Source organism: Canis aureus, chromosome 2 (genome assembly GCF_053574225.1).
Source record: "Canis aureus isolate CA01 chromosome 2, VMU_Caureus_v.1.0, whole genome shotgun sequence".
Taxonomy (NCBI): domain Eukaryota; kingdom Metazoa; phylum Chordata; class Mammalia; order Carnivora; family Canidae; genus Canis; species Canis aureus.
Window position 1 is genome coordinate 50,149,285 of NC_135612.1, and position 23,483 is coordinate 50,172,767.

General features: G+C 57.7%; 1 protein-coding gene across 3 annotated transcripts in view; it reads right to left on the reverse strand.

Annotated features, from left to right (window-relative positions):
* Positions 1–17,922: 17,922 nt before the first annotated feature.
* The window catches only part of KLHL25 (kelch like family member 25), a 36,002-nt gene continuing 30,441 nt past the window's right edge, over positions 17,923–23,483 (reverse strand). For all 3 annotated transcript variants that reach the window (XM_077871392.1, XM_077871400.1, XM_077871406.1), the window contains exon 3: positions 17,923–19,729. The gene's annotated coding sequence lies outside the window, so the exon portion shown is untranslated. The remainder of the gene's footprint in view (positions 19,730–23,483) is intronic.

The following is a 23,483-nucleotide window of genomic DNA, read 5'->3' on the forward strand; positions in this document are numbered from 1 at the left end:
AGCAAAATCTCACCATCTGCAACAACATGGATTGAGCTAGAAGGTATGATGCTAAGCAAAATAAGTCAGAGAAAGACAAATGTCCTCTGATTTCACTCACGTGTGGAATTTAAGAAACAAAACAATCGAACAAAGGAAAAAGACAAACTGAAAAACAGACTTTTTTAAAAAAGAATTTATTCATTTATTCATAGATACAAAGAGAGAGAGGCAGAGACACAGGCAGAGGGAGAAGCAGGCTCCGCGCAGGGAGCCGGCCTCGGGGCTGGAGCCCGGGTCTCCAGGATCACGCGGGGGCTGAAGGTGGTGCCAAACCGCTGCGCCCCGGGCTGCCTGGAAGGTAGGCTCCGCACCCCAGAGAGCACCCTGCTGGCCTCCAGAGGGCGGAGGGGGCAGAGGCGGAAAGGGGCGAAGGGGTGGGGGCACAGCGACCCCGAATCCCTGACACTGATGGAGCGCCGTGGGTTCGCTCTACTGGAGCCGAAAGAATTTCAAAGCATTTATGGCAAAAATAATACGTAAAACTAACTGGGGAAGAAAAACCCCATTAGCATGGGCTGCAGGGGGATCTTCCGGGTCTGACTTCGGGACGGAGGGGCGCCTGGGGCGACTGCCGGACCCCGGCCCAGGTGCCCCGGGCCTGAGCCCCCCGCGGCCGGCGGCTGCCCCTGGAGGCCCCCGGCCCCACGGGTCCTGCAGAGAAGGTGGGCAAAGCCCCGGGAGCCCACGGCCTTCCCCCCCCGACGCCCAAAAGGAGAGGGTCGGCCCAATGCCGGGTGCTGCCCTCAGGGGACCAGGAGGCCCGAGGACCCCTGCTGGAGGCCCGGGCTTGGGGACGCGCCGCCTGGTCGCCGCCTGCCCTGGCGGATGCGGATGCGGATGCGGATGCGCTGTCCTCGGCTCAGCGACAGCACCACCTGGCCTCGGGGGAGGAGGCCCCGCCGGGAGAGGGGGGGTGGGGGGGCGGGGATGGGGGGAGCTGGGGAGAGCGGGGGTGGGTGGGAGGGGTGCAGGGGGCGGGGCCGGGAGCCCGCTAGCTGGGGCGGGGGGGGCGCCGGGGATGGGGGGAGCTGGGGAGAGCTGGGGGGCCATGGGGGGCCCAGGGAGAGCGGGGGGCGGGGCCGGGAGCCCGCTAGCTGCGGGGGGGGGGGGGGTGGCGCCGCGACGTCGGGGCCAGAGCCCGCAGCAGCGGAAGGAAGGGTGCGGGATGCAGGGGCTGTTCCCCCCGAGGCAGGAACACAGAAGCGCGCTGAGCGGCGGGCGGAGGGAGCTGCGGCATCGGAAACCAGACGCGGCTGCCTGCAGTCTAGGGGCCCCTGGTGCAGCCTCCTGGCCGCCGGCAGCACCTCCCGGTCTCCCTCCTGCTCCTCCTGTTGGTGGGTTCGAGATGTTCTTTTCCTTCGGAGTGCCTTCAGTTCTTGGGGGGCCTCACCCAGAGGGCGGGGGGCCCACCCGGGTGCGGCGCCCCCACCCCGTGGAGGCCGGATGAGAGGCGCACCAGGGAAGGGGTCGAGGCCTGGCTGCCTCCCAGGGCCGCACCTTCTCTCCCATGGTGCTCGCTGGCAGGACCCAGCTCTGAAGAGTCCCGAGCTCAGGCTGCCCCTGCCCCAGGCCCCCTGGTGACTCTTCCCTTCCTCCTGCAGGAGGCCTGTGGCCCCTCGGGATGGGCACGGAGGGGAGAGGGGCCCAGGAGGGCCTTGGCGGGAGAGCCGGGGTGGGGCTGGCTCTAATGGCTGCTCCAGCCAAGCCCTCCCGTCCCCCTTCCTTGGGGGGGGGTCCCCACACTTCCCGCCCTGTCCCCAGCCCGAGTGACAGCGGCCGTTGACACCCTGGCTCCTCCCCGGCCTGGCCTTGGTCTCTGCCCTGAGCTGGACCCGCGAGCAGCTCCCGCCTGAGCTGGGCAAGGGCCCCACTCCATCTGGGGGGCTGTGGACAAAGACAGGGGAGACCAACCTCCAACAAGTTATTTAAAGCATCCCCCTTTCTCCTTCAGGAGGGACTGCCGGTAGGTAACTTGCAGATCTGCTGCGAGGATTGTGTGAGGACGCCCGGTGCCTGGTCCTGGGCCTAATGCATGAGTCTCTGCACCTGGGGCCTGCTGCTCAGGAGCCCCCAACTCACCCGGGCAATGTCTGGACCAGGGGGGCCCCTTCTCCATCTGCCTGGCCCCAGCACCAGCACCGGGCTCCACTAGGAGCTTCTGCTTGTCTCTGGGCCTCTGCCTGGTTCATAATACCCTGCTTGGCCTGGCCTGGCTGAAATGCCTCCTCCTCCAGGAAGCCTTCCCTGACGCAAAAACCCAGCCCGTTTCCTGTGTGCTTTATAGCTGGAACCCACCAGTCAGCACTTCCACAGGCAGGACCCTCCCTTCTGCTGCCCACCGCCCCCCAGCGAGCCAGGCCAGAGCGTAGGCCTGAGCCCCGTCTCCCGCTCCCAAGAATAGCCTGAAGGTCACCTTGTCCACCCCTCATTCCAAGGCTGCAGTGTTGGGAATAAGGACAGGTGGTGTGGCCTGTGGCCTGAACAGGTAGGAGCCATCCTTCCCTGCCAGCAGGGCCAAGTCTGAAGGGCAGCCCTCAGCACCAGGGGTGCCAGGGGAAGCTCTCCCCACTGGGAGAGCCCAGTTGTTCTGTCCAGAGTCCTGCTGCCAGGTCCTGCGTGGCCACTCAGCCCCCACCCCACTGGACCTTGCAGCCAAAAGTAGGCCAGACCACTCAGCACCCCCACCGCCGCCCCAGGACCAGAGTCCAGGGACCCTCTCTGTCTCCCACCGGGAATGAGAGCATCTCCCGGGAGGCTGGGACGGTCAAAGTGCTGGGGTCTGGAAACAGAGGTGAGCTGCCACTCTGGTGCCCGGCTCCTGTGTCCCGGGGCAACATGCCACCCTCTCTGAGCTATGGTTTCCAACTAGAAAATGGGGATGATGGACCTACCCCTCTCTAAGACAAAGAATTGTCCTTTCTTCCTACTTGGCTGGAGAGACTGAACAACGAAGGCGTCGATCTTGAGAAGTGTGTGGACCAGCCAGGTGTGAGCATTTACTGCGATTTGAGGGCTTCCGTATGGTCTCAGATCATCCGGGTCAAAGGCAGCTTGTCACTGTTTTGTCTCCTTGGGATGAGCTCCCCAGAGTGGGGCTGGCATGGTGAGTGGCACTCACTGGCTGGAAACCCACAGATCTCCATGATCCCACCGAACCTGACACCCTGAGGGGCTCTGAGTGTCCCCGCTTGGATGATTACCTCCAGGCTCAGGGAATCAGGCAACTGGCCCAGACACAGCCGGCGCCACCCCACACCTGCTGACCTGCAGGCCCGTGCTTTGCCCTTAGACCAGTGTTCAAAGTATAGTCTTTGGGGGCGCCTGGGGGGCTTAGTCATTGGAGCTCCCGATTCTTGGTTTTGGCTCAGGTTGTGATCTCAGGAGTTGGGGGATCAGGCCCTGCATCACACTCCTCCCCACTTAGTGGGGAGTCTGCGTCTAAGATTCTCTGCCTCTCGGTGCTCCTGGGTGGCTCAACGGTTTAGCACCTGCCTTCAGCTCAGGTCATGGTCCTGGGGTCCTGCGAGTCCCACGTCGGGCTCCCGGTGCATGGAGCCTGCTTCTCCCTCTGCCTGTGTCTCTGCCTCTCTCTCTCTCTCTCTCTCTCTCTCTGTGTGTGTGTGTGTCTCATGAATAAATAAATAAAGTCTTAAAAAAAAAAAAAAAAAAAGAGGGCTCCCTGGGTGGCTCAGCGGTTTGGCGCCTGCCTTTGGCTCAGGGCGCGATCCTGGAGACCCGGGATCGAATCCCACGTCGGGCTCCCGGTGCATGGAGCCTGCTTCTCCCTCTGCCTATGTCTCTGCCTCTCTCTCTCTCTCTCTCTGTAACTATCATAAATAAATAAAAATTAAAAAAAAAAAAAGATTCTTTCCCTCTGCCCTTTCCCCTGCTCGAGCTCTTTCTCTCTAAAAAATGAATAAATAAATCTTAAAAACCCAAAATACAGTCTTTGGATCTCCTGCATTCAAATGATCTGGGCTGCTTGTTAATATGCATCTCCCTGGGCCAAACCCGGATTTAATGAGTCGGAGTCTGAAATGCATACTGAATTCCCAAGGCCCCTGTTGCACCCTAATCCCACCGCCCCTCCCCCCCCCCCCCCGCAGAGCACAGCAGGTGGGGGGGGCAGGAGAATGGAAGGCGAGGAAGGAGCGTGGGAAGGAGCTCCCACGTGCCACCCCCTTGGACCAGCGAGGCCCTTCCACGCTGCAAGTCAGGTACCTCCCGTTCCGCAAATGACCGTCTAACGAGCACTTCGGCTGTTTCCTTCGAGGCTTACAGACTGGTGAGAGCTGCATGGGCTCCGCCGGCCGCGGGGCTCTGCTCTCCTCCTCCGCGGGACAGGACGGATGCCACCTCCCAGGGCTGCTGGGACCCAGATGAGGGCAGCCAGCTTGGGGGCCCGGCTCCATGCGTCCTTGCTGGGCCGACAACCCCTCCCCTGCCCCCTGGCTGCCTCAATCCCATACCTTAGAATCACCTGGGGGCGCTGGCCCACACCTGCGGCCGAGCCCCAGGCCTCCGGGCAGGCGCTGCACCGTGCGCAGCTGAGGCCCAGGAGGCGCCGGCTGCACCCCCCGCCCCCCGAGCTCTGTTCCGCAGGGAAGCCCTGTCGTCGGGGTCTCCAGGCAGCACCTGCTGCAGAGCTGCCCTGAGCTGGAGCCCGCCCTGTGCCCCAAGGAAGTCCATCGCGGGGGCTGCACGGCAGCTCTCTGCGGGGGGGGGGGTGTCCCACTCGAGGCCGCCACACATGGGGGGCACGTGAGGGCGAGTGAGAGCAAGCCTGCCTGAGGGAGGGAACAATCCAGGGGCTTCCAGAAGCATGATCGTGGTGGGTGGAGATGAGCTGTGGCCCCAGATTCCGGTGCCACCCCCACCCTCTCTAGCTGACACCCGCCCCGCAGCTGAGCCTGGAGCCCTATGCGGGCTCGATCCCACCACCCTGGGATCATGACCTGAGCCAAAACCCACAGTTGGATGTTTAACTGCTTGAGCCACCCAGGTGGCCTGGAAGTACTGAGATTTATTTTTAAAAACTTTTAAAATATCTATAATCTCAAGACCTGGAATAAATCGTCCGTTAAAATGTCATTAAGATCCCCAGTGTTGGGGCGCCTGGGTGGTTCAGTGGGTTAAGAATCTGCCTTTGGCTCAAGTCATGATCTCAGGGTCCTGGGATCGAGCCCCCTGTCGGGGTCTTTGTTCAGTGGAGTCGGCTTCTCCCTCTCTCTCTGCTCCTCCTCCCACTCCTGCTCTCTCTCTCTCTCTCTCTCTCAAATAAATAAATAAATTCTTAAAAAAAAAAAAAAAAAAAAAAAAACAAGATCCCCAGTGTTTTCTGTGTATGCGGGGGGTTTTGTCATTGTTTTTAGTAAAATTGAGGTCATGTTCTATATAGACACATATCCTACTTACCTCATTTCACATTTTGGTATGAACATTGGGTGCTTAGTGTTCCACTTTACAGAGACATCATTTCAGGAACTTAGGTATTTCCAACTTTTCCCTTTAGTGAGTAACACACATGGCTATTTTATAACATCCACTTTGTTTCCTATTTCAAAGTAATGTACGTTTATGAGAGAGAAATGTTAACCTAATGTTTTCATGAGCATCTGCAAGACCCCTGCGGGGAAGCTGAGCCAGCACATTTGATAAGGCTTCCGGAGCTGAGGTTTTACAGGGAGCCCACATGAAAGGAGCCCCTTCACCACAGTACTTACCGCAAGCTAGGGAGCAGCACATTCAGTGGGTGACTATCTGGGCATCGTAAAGGTGGCCCCATGCGGCTTGCACCTAAAACACAGCAGCTGCTTCATTGGGGTGTCCACTTGCACTTATAGGGGGATGGCAGTCCCCTTCTTGGAGTAAATCTGCATTACAAGGGCTTTTACCCAGTCTCCCAGGCAAGCTGTTCCCTCAAGAACACCGTCCTGAGTGTCTGGGTCGCTCACAGCCCTCTGTGCTTGTGCCCCAGAGAGCTGCGGCTCCTGGATCAACCCAAGCCTGCTCTCCACCTCACAGCCTTCACCACCGGACACCACTCCCAGAGGGGCCACTTCAGTAAAGGCTTCCAGGGGGCTGATGAGACAGCTTCTCTCACTACACCCTCTGGTTCACTACCTTCTCTATGACTCAAGGTCTGAAAGGTATTTCCTGTTGTCCCATGCACTTTCCCCTTGGGGCTGGCTTTGAGGTCATGGCCGACACTCAACCTCACTGAAATCCCAGCTTGCTGTAGCACCCAGGCCCGCCCCAGTGTCCTCTTCAGCTCAGGGCAGCTATTACAGGTAACTAGGACAAGGGAAGCAATACTTTGCCTTTTTCTTATCAGTGCACATTTCCTGAGGCATCCGGTGACACATGGCCACCCCCACCCAAAGATTGGGTCACTGGCCAACCCCATTGGTAACTTTGACCTTAGCAGCTGAGGGCTGCACGGCTGCTGCTCCATTCCAGGGTTGACCACGTGGCCACCTGGGAGTGCCTACTTCCCCTCTCTTCCCAGACCACATGCTTCTGGGAGCCAGGACCCATCTGGCAAATTCCTTCTGTGACACCAACTAAGTAAGTGTTCTGAGACCAATTCCAAAGGGCCTGTGTGTTTAGGAGCAGGGTTCCCCGCACCTACAACCAAGTGATGCTTGCTGGGGAGACAGACTGAGCGAGCTTGGGGAGGGGTAGCGGGAGAAGGAGAGAAAGTGACCCCAAGCAGACTCCCTGCTAAGCATGGAACCAAGGGCGGGGGGCCCATCTCCTGACCCTGAGATCAGCTTAAGCTGAAACCAAGAGCCATTGTGCCACCCAGGTGCCCCAAGACAATCACCAAATTTTAAAATGGGCAAAGCACCTGAAGACATTTCTCCAAAGAAAAGATATGAAGGGCCCGTAGGCATGTGAAAAAATGCTTCTAATATCGTTAACCGTCAGAGAAGGCAAATCAAACCCCTGAAAGTGAGACCTCAATTCATACTCACTAGGGGGCTGTAATGTTAAAAAGAAGGTTCTAACAAGTGTTGGTGAGGATATAGAGAAATTAGAACCCTCACCACGGCTCATGGGAACATTCGACGATGCAGCTGATTTGGAAAACATGCTGACAGCTCCTCAAATGGTTAGAAACAGGACTGATATGACAGGGACGAGCCAGTCACAAAAAGGAAGCACATTATTTATTCCGTGTACACGAAATGTCCAGAGTAGGCAAGTGCACAAGAAGAAAGTAGATCCGTCATTGTGGAGCTGGGGCGCTGGGGTGCAAGAGCACCCGGCTCTGGGGCTCTCAAACAGACCAGCCTCGGCCACCCGCAGCTGAGACACTCCAAAGGCAGAGGGATGAGTGGTAGTGAAACAGGAAAGGAATGTATTTCAGCGAGGCCAGCTTTGGGACGACAGCGGACCAGCATCTCAAAGACTGTCCCCCAAATGCTGAAGCTACTTCCAGGTTTATACCAGGAGGATGGGGGGACAAGGCTGGCGGGTACATGCAAATGGGCAGTGCAGTTCAGGTCAATCACTGCGTTGGGGTCACTCACGCAGGGTCTTGATCCCCATCACTTTGAGGGGGAGTTTCGGCCCCCATCACAGTGTGCTTTGCTCATGGGGCCTTTGGCTTGAGTTAAGGGATAAGCTGGAAAGAACTTAGAAAGTACAGATGGAGTTGGAGTCTTCTTTCAAGTGCCCAGGTTGGGGGATGAGGAGCGACTGGTAATGGGTATGGGGTTTCTTCGGGGTGGACGGTTGAAAAGATTCTAAAACTGCTTGTGGTACTGTTTGCATAACTGTGAACGTACTAAAAACCACTGAATTGTACCCTTACAGGGGTGAACGGTATAGTATGTGAGTTCTGTCTCAATCAAACTGTTACATACGTGAACAATGTGGCAGGAGGTACCTTTCCTGCTGATTGGGATGATTTCGTGGGTGTATCCATACATCAAAATGTTTAAAATGGTATGGTCCATTCATCTTTGACAAAGCAGGAAAGAATATGCAGTGGGAAAAAGTCTCTTCAATAAATGGTGTTGGGAAAATGACAGCGACATGCAGAAGAATGAAACTGGGCCACTTCCTTATGCCACACACATAAACTCAAAATAGATTAAATACCTAAATATGAGGCCTGAAACCATAAAAATCCTATAAGAGAGCACAGGCAGTCATCTCTCTGACGTTGGCTGTAGCAAATTATTCTAGATAGCTCCCCTCTGGGGAGGGAAACAAAAGCAAAAATTAACTATTGGGATGACATCAAAACAGAAACCCTCTTCATAGCAAAGGAAAGAATCAACAAAGCTAAAAGATGGGAACAGGAGATGTTTGCATATGACATATGCAATAAAGGGTTAGTATCCAAAATACATAAAGAACTGATATGACTCAACCCAAGAAACAAATAACCCGATTAAAAATGGGCAGAAGACGGATCCCTGGATGGCTCGGCTGTTTAGCGCCGCCTTCAGTCCAGGGCGTGATCCTGGAGTCCTGGGATCGAGTCCCACATGGGGGACTCACGCATGCAGTCCCACATGCATGGAGCCTGCTTCTCCCTCTGCCTGTGTCTCTGCTTCTCTCTTTCTGTGTGTCTCTCATGAATAAATAAATAAAATCTTCAAAAAAATTTTTTTAAATGGGCAGAAGACACGTATCAACATTTCTCCAAAGAAGACATGCAAGTGGCCAACAGACACATGAAAAGATACTTGACATCACTCATCCTTAGGGAAATGCAAATCAAAACCACAGTGAGCCATCGCCTCACACCTGCCAGAATGGCTGGAATCAAAAAGACAAAAATAATGAGTATTGGTGAGGATGTGGAGAAACAGGAACTTTGACACACTGTTGGTGGGAATGTAAATTGGTTCAACCACTGTAGAAAACAGTATGAAGTTTCCTCAGAAAGTTAAAAATACAACTACCCTATAACCCAGTAATCGTATTACTGGGTATTTACCCCAAAAATACAAAAGCACTAACTCAAAGGGATACATGCACCCCAATGTTTATAGCAAAATTATTTATAATAGCCAAATTATGGAAGCAGCCCAAGTGTCTATCGATAGATGAATGGTGTAAATACACAATGAAATATAACTCAGCCATAAAAAAGAATGAAATCTTGCTGTTTGTAACAGCATAGATGGAGCTAGAGAGTATAATTCTAAGCAAAATAAGCCAGTCAGAGAAAGACAAATACCATACAAATGAGCAAAGGAAAAAAGAGTGGGTGGACCTGGCTGGCTCAGTCAGTAGAGCATGCGACTCGATCTGGGGGTTGTGAGTTTGCGCCCTACATTGTGGGTAGAGTATACTTATAAAATAAAATAAAATAAATAAAATAAAATAGGCAAACCAAGAAACCGACTCTTAACTATAAAGAACAAGCTGATGATTATCAGAGGGGAGATGGGTAGGGGAGGGGTGAAATAGGTGATGGTGATTAAGGAGGGCACTTAAAAGGTGGGGAAAAAAGAAAAAACTTGTGAAACTGTACATTTTGAGTATCTGCATTTTAGGGGCACCTGGGTGGCTTAGTCGGTTAAGCATCTGACTCTTGGTTTTGGTTCAAGTCATGATCTTGGAGTCGCGGGATTGAGTTCTGCTTCAAGCTCTGTGCTCAGCAGGGAGTCTGCTTGAGATTCTCTCTCCCTCTGTCCCTCCCCCATCCCAATCTTTCTCTCAAATAAATAAATGAATCTTTTAAATAATAAAAGTAAATGTGTGGCTTATTATACATCTATTGTACCTCAATAGAGTTGTTTCTAAAAAGTGCCTACAGTGAGCATCTAGAAAGACGCACCACTCACATCATGATACATCTTCCCAATCTCTTCTCTATGAACACACATAGTTTATTTTACAAAATGGGATAATCCTTTTTTCCACAGGGTGACAGATCTTGAGCAACTTTCCAGGGGTGCCTGGGTGGCTCAGTCAGTTAAGTGTCTGCCTTGGGCTCAGATCATGGTCCTGAGGTCCTGGGATCAAGTCCCGTGTTGGGCTTCATGCTCAGCAGGGAGTCTGCTTCTCCCTCTCTCCCTGCTCGTGCTGTCTCTCAAATAAATCAGATCTTTTTTTAAAAAAATGAGCAACTTTCCAAGTCACTACATAGCAGTGCTTAATGACCACATAGAATTTTATATTTAGTAATGCAGTTAATATATTCCAAACAGGATATCTGAAATGAGACCACTGAGCATTCGGGGTGCACGGCCGCCCAATCCACCAGGAGTGGGACAGACTTCTGTGCCCGTCCCTCCCCGGCCTGGCCTCCTCTGCAAGGAGCCTTCAGGGGGCCAGGCTTCTGCCTGGCAGGGAGCCCGTGGGAAGCAGCCCCTGGCCAGCCGCTCATTCCTGGCATTCCTGCCTCCTCTCATTGGCCAGGGTTGGCACCCGGTGCTGGTAGGTCTCAGCAGTGGGCTCGTACTCCTGCTGTCTCCAACCCCCACCCTGCACCCCTGCCCCTGGGGCAGCATGGGTCTCACACAGGCCCAAAGAAACCCCCCCAAGTTCTAGCCCAATGCTGGCCAGGCCCTGTTGGTGGTCATCAAACTTCTTGATCGGGATCCCTGGGTGGCGCAGTGGTTTAGCGCCTGCCTTTGGCCCAGGGCGCGATCCTGGAGACCCGGGATCGAATCCCACATCGGGCTCCCGGTGCATGGAGCCTGCTTCTCCCTCTGCCTATGTCTCTGCCTCTCTCTCTCTCTGTGAGACTATCATAAATAAATAAAAATTAAAAAAAAAAAACTTGATCATGTGTCCCCCTAGAATAATTCTACACACTCAGCTGTTTGGTTTTTGTTTTGTTTTTAAGTAAGCTGAATGCTCAACATGGGCCTCGAACTCATGACCCTGAGATCAAGAGTCTTACACCCCACTGACTGAGCCAGCCAGGTGCTACCTCGCCAGAGCAACTTTAACACTCACCTACCTCTCGCTTTTTTTAAAAAAGATTTTATTTTATTATTTTAAAAGATTTCATTTATTTATTTGAGAGAGAGCATGAGCATGAGGTGTGGGGAACAGGGAGGGAGAAGCAGCTTCTGCACTGAGCAGGAGGCATAATTCAGGGTTTGAACCCAGGACCTGGGATCATGACATGAGCCGAAGGCAGACGCTTAACAGACTGAGCCACCCAGAAGCCCCTAAAAGATTTTAAGTCATCTCTGCACACAGCGTGGGGCTCAGACTCACAACCCCTAGATCAAGAGTCGTGTTCTTCTCTGAGTCAGCCAGACCCCCCCCTACCTTTTGCATTTTTAAAACGGATCTCTAAAATAGTAACACAAGATTAGAAGATACAACGTGTATGATTTGGGGACATATTATTTACAGGCCTTAAGGAGATTTAGGGATGAGGATTGAAGCTGTCCAATGTGTAGAAAATGCCTACCGTGTGACCCAAGTAGCTAAGCCAGTCCTTGTCGGCAAACTGGTCAACTTAGAATTCATTTCCACCAGGAAAAAAAAAAAAAGGTTTTGTGTTTTAAATTTAAATAAGATTGTCAGCCTGGGGACCACACTTTCATTTTGAATTATGATTCAGGCTAAGTGGACAGAGAGGTAGTTGGGAGGTAAGTAGGACAGATGGACGGGGACGGACAGACAGATGGACACACAGAGAGTCCTGCTTTGCGTATCGGCGGAACTCCTCTTTGGTCACCTTCTGCTTCGCCGTCAGCCTCTCCCTCAGCGCTGTCTGTTCCCAGCACGTCCCTTTGGTGGCCTGAAAGTCTCTGCACCGCGCAGAATGGGTCCCGAGACAGGACAGGTGTGTCTGCCTGGGCAGTGCAAGGGCGCTCGGTCCCGGGGGCGGGAAAGGGGGTGGCAGAGGGCGTCTCGGGCAGGCCCCGGGCAGGGGCGGAGCGACTTAGTGCAAGCGGCCACCAGCGCGCCGCCGCCCAGCTTGCTGAGCAGAACGGAGGGGACCCGAGCGGGTGCCGGGTCAGGGCTCGTGCTCACAGCCCAGCAGCTTGGGCTCCCGGGTATCATCTCACTTCTCGTGTTAAGATCTCACTTCTTGGGGGCATCTGAGTGGCTCAGTTGGTTGAACACCAGACTCTTGGTTTCGGCCCAGGTCATGACCTTGGGCTTGTGGGATTAAGCCCCACATTGGGCTCCGCACGCTCAGCACAGAGTCTGCTTGTCTCTCTCCCTCTGTTCCTCCTCCTGCTGTCTTTCGAATTAAAAAAAAAAAAAAAAAGAAGAAGAAGACTCATTTCTTTCCCTGAGAAGTGGGGAGGTAGAGAGCAAGGGAGACCAAACCTAGTGTCCCTAGTCCGTGACAAGGCCCTAACAGGGGCTCAGAGATGTGACACAGAGCACCGGTGTCCACTCTACGGTGGGACAGAAGGCAGACTTATCTTTTAAAGTTGTGAAGTTGAAGTGAGCTCACACGCAGCATGAAATCTCCGTGTGCTTTGTCCTCAGAGCTAGCGTCTGCCCGAGGCAGAGCTCACCCCAGGGGCGGGGGGGCTGCGTGCCTGCTGCTGCCACTCCCCCCATTCCCTGCCCTGGCTGGGCTGCTTGGGGGGCCGCCTGGGTGCTCACAGGGCAGCGGGGACGCGTCTGTCTGCAAGCTGCCCTGGCTGGGGCGGCAGAGATGGGATGAGAGCACGCGGGGCCTTGTCACCCACTGGCTGGGGCTGGGTCGGGGGCTGGGACCCCGGGGGGATGGCAGCCAGCAGCATGGAGCCTAGCACTTGGCACGACGTTGGTGCTCCGTAAGTTAGATGAAGAACGGTCCAGTCCTACCCAATTAGACCCGGCGGACCTGTTACTGAGTGTCGCCCTGCAGGGCCCTGCCACCCCGGGAGCGCTCGCAGACAATTAGCCCGTGTAATTAACCCCACGAGGGGGTGACCAGCCGTCACTACAGATTCGAGATCTGAACGGTTCTGGGGTTGGCCCATGACACGCTGCTGGCATGTCATGGGACCGGCATGGGGGTGAGGCTAGGTCAGCCGCTTCTGCCTTTCCGGCTGCAAACCCCCAGCTGCCAGGTCCAGGGCGACCCAGCAGGAGGGGACACAGGTGGAGCGAGCCCCTGTCTGGGTCTGCACGACACTCTCCCACATCCTGGGAAGCCCTCGGTCCAGGGCAAACCAGGACGGCTGGTCACCCAGCACCCGGGCCCCCGACTCCCGGGCTCTCTTCCCCAAATCCCCAGGGCTCCTGGTGGGAACTTGCGTCCGGCTCCTCCCTCGGCGCAGAGGTGCTCCATCCCCGCCCGCGGAGCTCACCGCTGATGTCTCCGCTCAGCGGGCCAGGCCCACAGCGGAAAAAATAATGTCCTAGAGAGGACAGAGCTGCCTGGCGGGTCCCAGGGGACAAGTGGCCCCTGACGGCCGCGTCCTCTGAGGCTGACTGCTCTGGACGGAGGGCCCCCGGCTCGTGCATCCTCCTCACTCACAGATCTCCCCGTTCGGTAAGAAACACACGTGTTCCCACTGAAGCACCTGGACGGTGCTTCCAGGTAGGTGGCCCAGTAGGCAAGCATCCCTCCTTGCCCAAGGCCAGGCTAACCTGGACCTGCTGGCCTCTGAAATCCGAGTGTCATCTGGTAAAGACCCTGCCCTTTGGCCTTAAGCTTATGTCTTTTCCATTAAAACTATACTCTGACCTCCGAAACCACTTGGGGTAAAACATGGCTCAAAGCATGGACTCCAAAAGGAACAAAAGGACATGTGTGCAGACGTTGTTGGTGAGGTCGCTGGGGACAGCCGACAGGCCTCAGTCCGGTGGTTCTGTGTGAGGCAGCGGCTGGGCCAGGGTGGGGTCTCTGCACGAGGAAAGCTCACCGCGTCCCACCAAGGGGAACCACACCGCGATGGCGTTTGCCCGGCGTCTCGTGAGGACCAGGGCTGCCTTCGCGCATCTGACACTCACGTGTCCTCAACGTGTTCAGTTCTCCTAGGGACCCACTGCAGTGGCCACTTGTGACGTCCCCGTACACACACAGGGCAGTCGAATCCCCCGAAGGGTCTGGCATCAGATGGTGTAGCTAGAGGGGTGAGGAGGGAACTAGCAGTGAACTGGCGTGTCCTCGGGAAGTCGCGGCTTGGGGGCGCACCTGGCAGCCAGGTGAGAGTGGATAAAGCAGGATAGTAGGCCTGAGGGGGTGCACAACGATGCCATCTGCTAGTTCTGTCCTGGCCACCCGAAGGAAGGGCTTGTGACCCTAGCGTCCCCATTGTCTGGATCTGAGAGATGGGATCCTGGCCCCTGGGGACATGCATCAGAAATGTGTCCACGGCATTCAGGGCTCGACCAGGCTCAGGCAGTGCTTCTGTGACCCAGGCCCTCGGCCGGCCTCCTGTCACGGGGGAGAAGGTCAGGAGTGAAAGCCAGGAGCAGCTCTCTGCAGCCGTCCGGGGGCTCTGCGGGGCCTCAGCTGGGGGAGACTCTGCGTGAGCGTGGCTCTCGGAGGCCTGGGCCATGAAGCATGGCTGGTGCCCCCCAGGTGTGCCCCCCAGACTGGGGGATAGGACATCAACCCCACTTCCAGTGAGGCTGGGCCACGAGCTTCCCCGGGGGAGCCCCCCACCCCTACCCTGCCCGGCTGGGTACCCAGAACTGACCTGGAGGCTGGGTGTGCCCCTGCCCCTCCCCAGATCAGGACCCGGGGAGGCACGAGGTGGCTCAGCTGGGGGTCCTGGGCTGGGGTCCTGGCCTGAGGGTGCAGCCACAGGAGAGCCCCCGGGGGTGGAGCACAGTGGCACCCTGTCTGGCCGGGACCCAGGGCCTCTCCGCTCACCTTAGGTCAGGGCTTCTAACCTCTTCAGCGCTCTGGCCGCTCTGGTCGGCTGGTGAAGCCTGTGGACCCCTCAGGGGAATGGCTGTATTTTGACTGATTTCCCAATTCCCCTTGTTTTAAATGCCTAAGATAGGACCTGCAGGCCAGCAGAGGAAACCCACCGCGTTAGTGTGCAGGGGCTGCCCTGACAAAGTACCACCGACTGGCTGGAAGCCAGAAACTTGCAGCAAGTCCAGAATCAAGATGCCACAGGACCCTGCTCTCTTCACACCAGGGAAGGGCCTGTCCTGGGCCCGTCTCCTGACTCCAAGTGCCTTGGCCTGAGCAGCAAGGCTCCACTCTTCACCTGCGTCCCCGTGTTGTGTGTGTGTGTCCACGTTTCCCCTTTAAGGACACTAACCCCTCAGGTGGGGTTAGGGGCCCACCGTACCCTGCTATGACTCATCTTACCTAATTACATCTGCAAAGGGCCAATTTCCAACAAAGGGCCACACACATTCTGAGGCCCTGGGGGTTGGTCAGGACTTCAACAGAGGAGCTGGGGACACAGTTCAGCCCGTATCACCCGTCAAATATTTCAGAAAGCACATTTATAGGATGTATGATAACATCCATGCTTCTGTAGTAACACATCTGTAATGTGACCTGGTGGCCAGTCCAAGGATTACTGTAATTTGGACACAGTAAGGAGTTTGTGATATTTCAAGATATTGACTGTAATGTCATGAAAACATCCAGCGACAAAGTCATGGAGGCTGATGATACCAGGGGGGCACCAGTTGAATAAAATGTCAGAGGTTCTTGAAAATAAAGGTGTTCTTTCCCACTCAAGGGCACAGACCCGAGTTCAACCCTGAATCCTGCCCAAGCCCAAAGCCCAAGGTGGCAACACAGCAGTTGAGAATCCAGGGCAGCCGTGTGTCCCTGCTGGAAACTGACCCCAACCACACCTGCCTCGGGGACAGGACCCAACGCTGGCAGGTGTTCTGGCCCCGCTGCTGGAGGGGCAGGGAAGCGGGGGATGCAGGGCCTGGCCACCCCCGAGACCACCTGGTCGTTGCAAAAGGTTTCCCCCTCCTGCAGGGTTGAGGTGGGCGGAGCCTCTGGGGCTGCCCCGTGCAGTTCCTTTCTTGCACCTGCTGATGACCCAGGACAACCAGAGGCTCTTTCTGAGCCTCCTCATTAAAGACAAATAATTGCTGCTTACAAGGCTGCTTCTCCACCCACCAGGACTTTCAGCCTTGAGGGGCGGGCAGGGCTGGTGGGCACAGGCCTTGGGGTGGATGGCCTGGGCGGGCCCCTCAGCGGCTCCCCCACGGCGGAAGGGCCTTTGGACGCAGGCAGACGCGGCTGACGAGCCGTGAGGAGGGACCCTCGGGCCCCTTCCTGGCCTTGGGAGATGCTGGCTCCCAGGAAGGCTCACGGGGTGCGGAAGCTCCAAGTGGCCTGACCGCTGGCCTCAGGGGCTATAACCCACGAGGACCCTGCGGGCCCCCTTGGGACAAGGTCCCCAGGGGTTTCTTACCCCAGCACTGCTGAGGCTCGCTGCCCAAAGCCCCCTCCCAGATGCGGCCTGGGTCCTGGGGGCGTGGGCCAAGGGACGCAGAAGGGGCGTGCTGGCCAGTGCCTGGGTGCACACCCCACCTCCCCCCCTGCAATGACAGCAGCCATTCCCACCGCGGCAAGGCTCTCCGGGTGCCCCGCAGGCGTTCAGTGCTCCCCGACCTGACCTCATCTCCTCGTGAACCTGCCGCCACTGAACCAGACGCACACGCAGGAGCGCGCACACCTGCGCCCACGTCTGGCCTCTGCGGCCTCTGCCCTCCTGCTACCAGGGGAGCCCCCGGGGCTGGAGCCGGTTTGCTCACCAGCAGGGCGGACAAGAGCGCCCACCTCCCGGGTCTCCGTGCAGATTCCTGGGGGCAGTCTCCGAAGCGCGGCCGGGGCCTCCCAGAGGCTGGTCCGCACAGCGCCGGAGACTGCGCCGCCACCGGGCCAGCCCCCGGGGGTGGGGGGGGCAGGCCCGTGCGGTCTCCCCTGAAGCCCAGGTCAGGGGGCAGGTGGGGAGGCTGCTCCTCGTCCTTCACCCCCGCCCTGTAGAGGTCAGCCGGGGGTGCAGCGGCAGGTCCAGCCCCGGGGCAGTGCTGGGCTCGGCCGCAGACAGGCTTGCAGCGCACGCCCTCGGGCCTTCCCCACGGCTGGAAGGCAGACAGGACGGGGGCCGGGGCCACGCTGCGCTGGAGGCCCTGCTGGAGGCCCTGCACCGACGCCGCCGGAGCAACGAGACGGGGCGGGGCAAGCGTGCGGAGCTACTCGGCCTCAGCTCGCTGGGCTCACCCCCAGCTGCGCCCAGGTGCGCCCAGGTCTACCTCCGCCGGCGCCTCACAGGAGCCCGCCCCACTTCTGACCGCCACTGCGCAGTTCTCAGGCCTGCCTGCCACCCCACCACCAGGGCAGGGGTGGGGACCCTAGGGGCTGGGCCGGGGCTTGTGGAGGGACCCGGGAGGGCGTCTCAGCTTGGAGGTTCCGAGTGCATCACACTTCATCACTTTCAAGAGCAAGTCACTCCGAGGATGCTCGTTTGACGTGATGACAAAGGCGCTATCCCACCCTACTTCGGCACCGGAATCTCCTTCGCACTATCCCAGGCCGGTCTGGGCTCCGAGGGCCTGCACACCGCAGAGCTTCAGGGCACACGGGCGCCAGGAGTCACGCCGAGGTCAGACCCCGGGACGCCGCCCCGAGCCCACATTCCTGCAAGTTCATGTTAGCTGTGAAGGGGCGGGAGGGGACAGTAGGGGACGGAACGTTGAGAGGCCAGAGGCCGCAGAGTGCTAATGCTGGCCCCTGGGGGGCCCTCCGTTCATGCAGATGAGCCTCAGCCCGGGCTCCCCTGGCAGGGGCTGTTCAGGAAAGCAACCTGAATTCTACATGAGGGTCAACTTAAGGTTTCACCCCTGGAGTCTGAGGAAAGGAAGTCCTCTCATTTGGATGCCGGGGGTCTGTGGGGAGGAGGCCCCTCACAGGAGGGGCGGATGCCAGGGGGCGGGCTTCGGGCCCCGGCTGGCAGGGCGAAATCCAAGTCGGCCTGTGACTTATGTCTCAGCACCCAAGGGAAGCAATAGCTTTCTCAGCTCTTTTATTAAATTAGAAACAGGAGGGAACACAACTCGGGGGAAGCACCACTGCAAGGCCTGTTGTGCTATGTGACAAGTGTGCTTAACTCACCTCGGCCATCCAGAAGCCCCGGGGCCTCCAGGCGAGCAGCTTCCTTCACTGCCCACAGCCCCGGCCACCCTGGCCTCACCATCTCCCAAACCAGAGCCCCAGGGTTTGGGGGGCTAAAGACTGTGCTCTCGGAGCCCAGGAGGCCAGCCTCTGTTACGGAGGGGTCTGCGGCCTCCAAGGGACCTGGAAATGCACAATCTGCTTCCAGCTTTTTCCCAAGTGGCAGCCAATGTCCTGGGGCTGGTGCTCATGGAGGGGGAACCCAGCACCAAGGGCCCTCCCCAAGAGTTGCCCACAGGACCAGTGGCAGCAGGAAGGTCCTGTGAGGGGGCAGGGCGAAATTATGGGCAGCAACTCGTTTGTGATGCAGCCCCACCGACAGTGCAGCCCGCTCTGGTGCCCAGTCCTGAACCAGCCAAGCAGCACCGAGCAAATGGCAGGCAGCTGGTAGGTGGCCAGAGAAGCCACAGGCTTGGCCCAGGCCCTTTCCCCCTCCAGTGGCACCCGGGGGTGGCAAGGGCTGGGCTGCAAACCCTAATACTAGGTGTGAGATGACCTGTCCAGAACCGCAGATATTGGGGACAGACTGAGGAGGGACCCAATGACTCGGGAGGTGGAGAAATGAGCCAAGAATTGGCAGTTCTCCTGGGGACCATTCTTATTTTTGGAGCTCAGTGAGCAAACACAGGCCAGCTGGAAGGCCCAGACTCAGAGGACAGCTGGTGCTGGTTGGGAGCCCGGTCACGGGCCTGGCTGCTGTTCTCTACGCCGAGGCGGCTGGTCTTGGTAGGATCCAGAGTGGATGCCCTGGTGTAACTCAACCCTGAGGTCGCCAGCTCATCTCTGCTCCTAGTCTTGGGGAGCAAGGCCATATCCTGAGGGTAGTATGGCCCTGTCAGGAGATGGGGTCATTGCCACGTCTTGGGGTGGGCTGAGAGGCGGGCTCTGAGGACATGGGGGGCCCTGAGTCCTGCTGAGACAGGGCACGAGTGTCCATCTGCCCCTGGGCACAGCTGGTCTGATGGAGAGGTGGCGAGAGCAAGGCCCGACTCTGGGGAGGGGCCCACATGTTTCCTCTTTCACGCTGAGGCTCTTGGTGTCGTTTGCTAATGAAGTCTTGTGGGTGCCACTGAGGTCACCTGACGGCTTTCCACCCCTGATACAAGTGTCCTCGATTTTCTCCTGGGCAACTCGTGTGCTGTCCTGGTGGACCCCGTTTCCCTGAGGCCCGAGACACCCTCTGTTGGGTGACATTATGATCACCAGGGGGAGGCAGTGAGGCCAAGGCTGTGCTGTTGGTGCCACGAGACCCCAAGGCAGCCCAGGACCGCCACCCTAACCTACCCAGGGCTCCTCCCTGCCCGGCCTCCCAGCCCTTGAACAGGACTTGCTTGATCAGGCCACCTCAACACTCTGCAGCTGTGTCTTCTCCCCGGCCAAGCGAGTCCTGTGTCATCCGCGCCCCTCTGGAAGGTCCTCTCCCCTCCAAGCCACTGCAAAGCAGGCACACAGGGCACTCGAGACAGCTTTTCCTCTCTTGTCTGAAGCTCAGAACAGCGCCCCCGAGACTGCTGCTCCCAGAGCCGGGGGTGGGAGGGCGCAGCTCCGGGGCCAGGCTGAGCTTCCTGCGGCGGCAGATGGGGTCAGGGCCACTCTGGGACAGTAGGGCTGCAGCCACGGGTGGGGAGAGACACGCAGAGTCTGCAGAGGAGAGGGAGGGAGAGCATGAGTCATGTCCACACGGCTCTGTCCTAACCTGGAACAGTGATAACCAAGGGGCCACATGTAAGGGGCTGGAACTCAGGCCCCGAGAGCAGAAGGCCTGGGCAGGAGGATGCAGCTCTGTCATGTCCAGCACTGCAGCCGGGGCAGTTCAGCCATTTCCCTGGGCCCTGGTCGCCTCACCTAGAACGGGGCAATGGCCACCTGTCCATTTGGCTACTCTGGCTCCGCAACCTGAGCACCTGCAACCCAGCAGGCACCATGCCTGGCTCTAGGAAGACAGGAGGGTGGGCGGACACCGCTACGGTCCCCGGGACCAACCCCCAGGGGAGACATGTATCAATAATGTACCAATAAATGCACCAATAAATGCATACAGTACTCACACAGTGACAGAAGGGCTGGATGGCAAAAACAAAAAAAGGAGAGAGACCAGGCTTTTATTTTGGTGGAGGCTATGGGAAGGTGGTAGTATTTAACCTGAGGCCTGAACAGGGCACAGGAGTTTGCCAGAGAAGGCAACAGCAGCCCAGGCAAGAGGAAGGGCACGGGCAGAGGCCCGGAGGTGGGATGTGAGCACGTCTAAAAATGTAAGCTGAGGCCAGTGAGGTCGAAGCGGCGGGGGGGGGGGGGGGGGGGGGGGGGGGGCTGGGCAGAGAGCAGCGGCGCATCAGCAAGGCGGTCAGAAGACTGCTCGTCTGTGTCCTCCATAGGTATTTATGGGCCCTGACCCAGGCGATGGGGGCCAACGGTGGTGCACAAGGGAGCACAGGCCCCCGGGGTCACCAAACTCACACTGCAGCCGGGCTTCTCGTTCAACACAGCATCTGCCCTCTCTGAGCCTCATGTTTTCTGGTGGAAGAGGAGGCGATGGATCTCTGCCTCCCAGAGAGGAGAGAACCGGGTGGTCTGATGCTCAGGAGAGGTTTTGCATAGAATGTGCTTGGAGCAATTGAGGTAACCCAACTGGGCCAGCGTGGTCAACGTGAAAGGCCGACCCACTGCACAGCTCAGCACAGCCCTGCCTGACTCCACGTGGAGATGAGGCTGTGGGCGTGTGTCAGGGTGTGACACCCTCGGCTGGAGCCCCGGGGACAAAGGAAGGGGCATCGGAAGGGCTTAGCTGGGCAGGGAAGAGGAAGCGCTCAGCACAGCGCGGCAGGGGCTGTCCTCTCAGGCTCCGCAGGCAGCTGAACCCCAGTGGGGCAGCATTTTAAGAAGAGGTTCTCTGGAGTCCCATGGGAAGGGCGCCGGGAGCTCACCTAGAAGATTTCCAGGCACCTGCTGATCCGCGCACCAGTTCAGGCCAGAAGGCACACTTATGAGGCCAGGGCTCAGAGGTGGCCCTGACTGAGGAGGCACATTTGTGCCACGGGACATGGGCAATGTCCCTCCAGCATGCTGAGCTGCCCGAAGGAGTCTCACGGGGGCTCCGGAAAGGCAGAGAAGCCAGCCTTGGCACGGGCAGGTGGAGCTCTCCAGGAAACCTGCACACCGGCCAAGAGGCAGAGGCAAGGCCATCTCTGCCGGACATCAATGAATGATGACACCATTTTTGGTTTTACAGCTTTGGTCAGATTTACCCTGCACACTTGTGTCTGCTATCCGACACCTACACACATAGCTCTACGTTTAGAGCTACTTGTAAGTCTGCGTGCATTTAAGTAACATTTAAAAATTCAAGCCAGCAATGGAATCTGTAGGACTTTTTTCCTTCTGAGTAGGGCATGGCCCTGGCTCCCTCACTGCCAAGGCTTCTGGAAGATTGGCCTGAACACTGCGGGAAGTGCCCAGGGGGCCAGCAACCCTCTGATGCTGGGGTGGGTGAAGGCCCCTCCCAAGTGAGAACCTGGGTCATGAAGCCCCTAACATCCCAAGATGCTCTAGAGTGGCAAATCCAAACCTCCGGGGCCTGTCCCTGCTCCATACCTTCCCGCCACACTCGGCAGATGAGGGGTTCCCCCTGAGGCAAGGCCCACTGCTGCCCCCCAACCAAACTTCAAGGCCACCCATGCCAGGGGTGAGGGGCTGTGGGACCCTGACACAGGGAGTGGTCCCCTTGGGCCATCCCGAGTTGCTAAAGAGGAGACAGCACCTAAAGGCACGCCTAGGGTAGAGGAATTGGGGAACACACTGCCCAGCTCCTGAACTCCCTCTGGCTCAGCCCACAGCTGTCCCAATCTGGGCCACCCCAATTTTGGGCAGGTGCTTCTCTGAGGCCTGGTCTCCTCGTCTGTGAGATGGGACACTCCACCTTGCAGGTGTGGGGTCAGTGGTCACCCCGCACTGCCCATGCAGCTGGCCTGGCAACCCCTCCTACTGCTCTGACAATCCTGGGAGTTGTTGGTGAGGTGTCTGCTCCGCTAGACTGCAGCAAGGGAGGGTGGCTAGCATCCTGATCCCAGGCCTGGCATGGGGCCAACCCCGGGGAAACCTGCTGAGTGCAAGACTGTGGGTGCAGGGACAGACGGATGGACCCGGGGTGTTTCAGAAGGCCCGAACTCCTGCCCGGGCACCTTTCTCACGACACCAGGCCCATCCGAGTGGATCTGTGCTCTGGTATTTCCTCTCAGTGGCAATTTCTTTTAAGGCAGGATAGAATGTGCTGAGTCGCCCCTCCTGTGGCAGTGACCGAGCCCCTTGCAGGGCCCCATCGGGGAATAATGGGCTCAGTCTTTCCCAGAGCTGGGATTGGAGGCCCCTCCACACCCACACCCCAAGTGGCTGGGTCCCAACAATGACTGTGGGGAGATGAGCTCCTGGTGGCCTGGACACTTGCCCGGCATGCTGGTGGGGGTCAGGGGAAGAGAGATGAGGGGGCTATGTCTTTAAAGGGTTTGGTGGGGGCAGGGAGACCCAGTGGGAGAGAAAAAGAGAAAAGAACATTCATGGCTAGTCTATACTTGGCGGGTAACCCAGGGTAACCCAGACCCTGCTCCAGGGGCCTCCCAGCTGCCACTGGCTGCTGTCGCCCAGATACGTGGTTCTGGCGGTGACACTGGGGCTCAGAGGCTGGTCCTGGAGCTCCGGCTGGCATTAAGCTTCCCACTCAGCAGTTCAGCCCTACACAGCTGGGTGGCCACCGGTGCTGGTCCCATGCTTGGTGCCAGGGTGCAGACGTGAGGATCCCCTGGCTCTCCAGACGCCCGCAAGCCTGGGGCATGTCTGGGGCTCAAATCCCACTCCAACCCTTACTAGCTATTCACCTGATGCCAACAACCTATCCTCTGTCTTAACTGCCACCTTTGCAGCTATGACTTCTATGACAATGCGTTCTGAAAAGTAAAGGAAATCATGACTAGAGCGCTCACTGTAGACGCAGGCACCCACCAGAACTCAAGGCCGGTAGCCCAACCGGCAATGAAGTCCTGGGGGAGACCAAGGGGACATCATCTGGGGTGATCCTGAGGGGCTGCAGTGTGCAGGCAACCTCTGGTTGGTGGCTCTGTAAGTCAGAGTCTCACAGGATGGACAAGGGGTCAGGGGACAGCAGGACCCTCCAGGCACAGAGGAGGAAGGCCCCCAAACTGGGTCTTACCCTGCTCCCTGCAGGAGGGTCTGGGACGGCAGGCACAGGGAAGTGAATCTGGGGATACAGGTCCAGTCCTCTGGCCCCAGCACTGGGCCGGGGACTCCCGGAGGGTAGCCAGCCTCAGTGGGAAGTGTCATGGTCAACTGGGGTGCCCATGGCAGGTGGAAGAGGAGGCACCAGGCACGCTATGCCTCTGCTCTT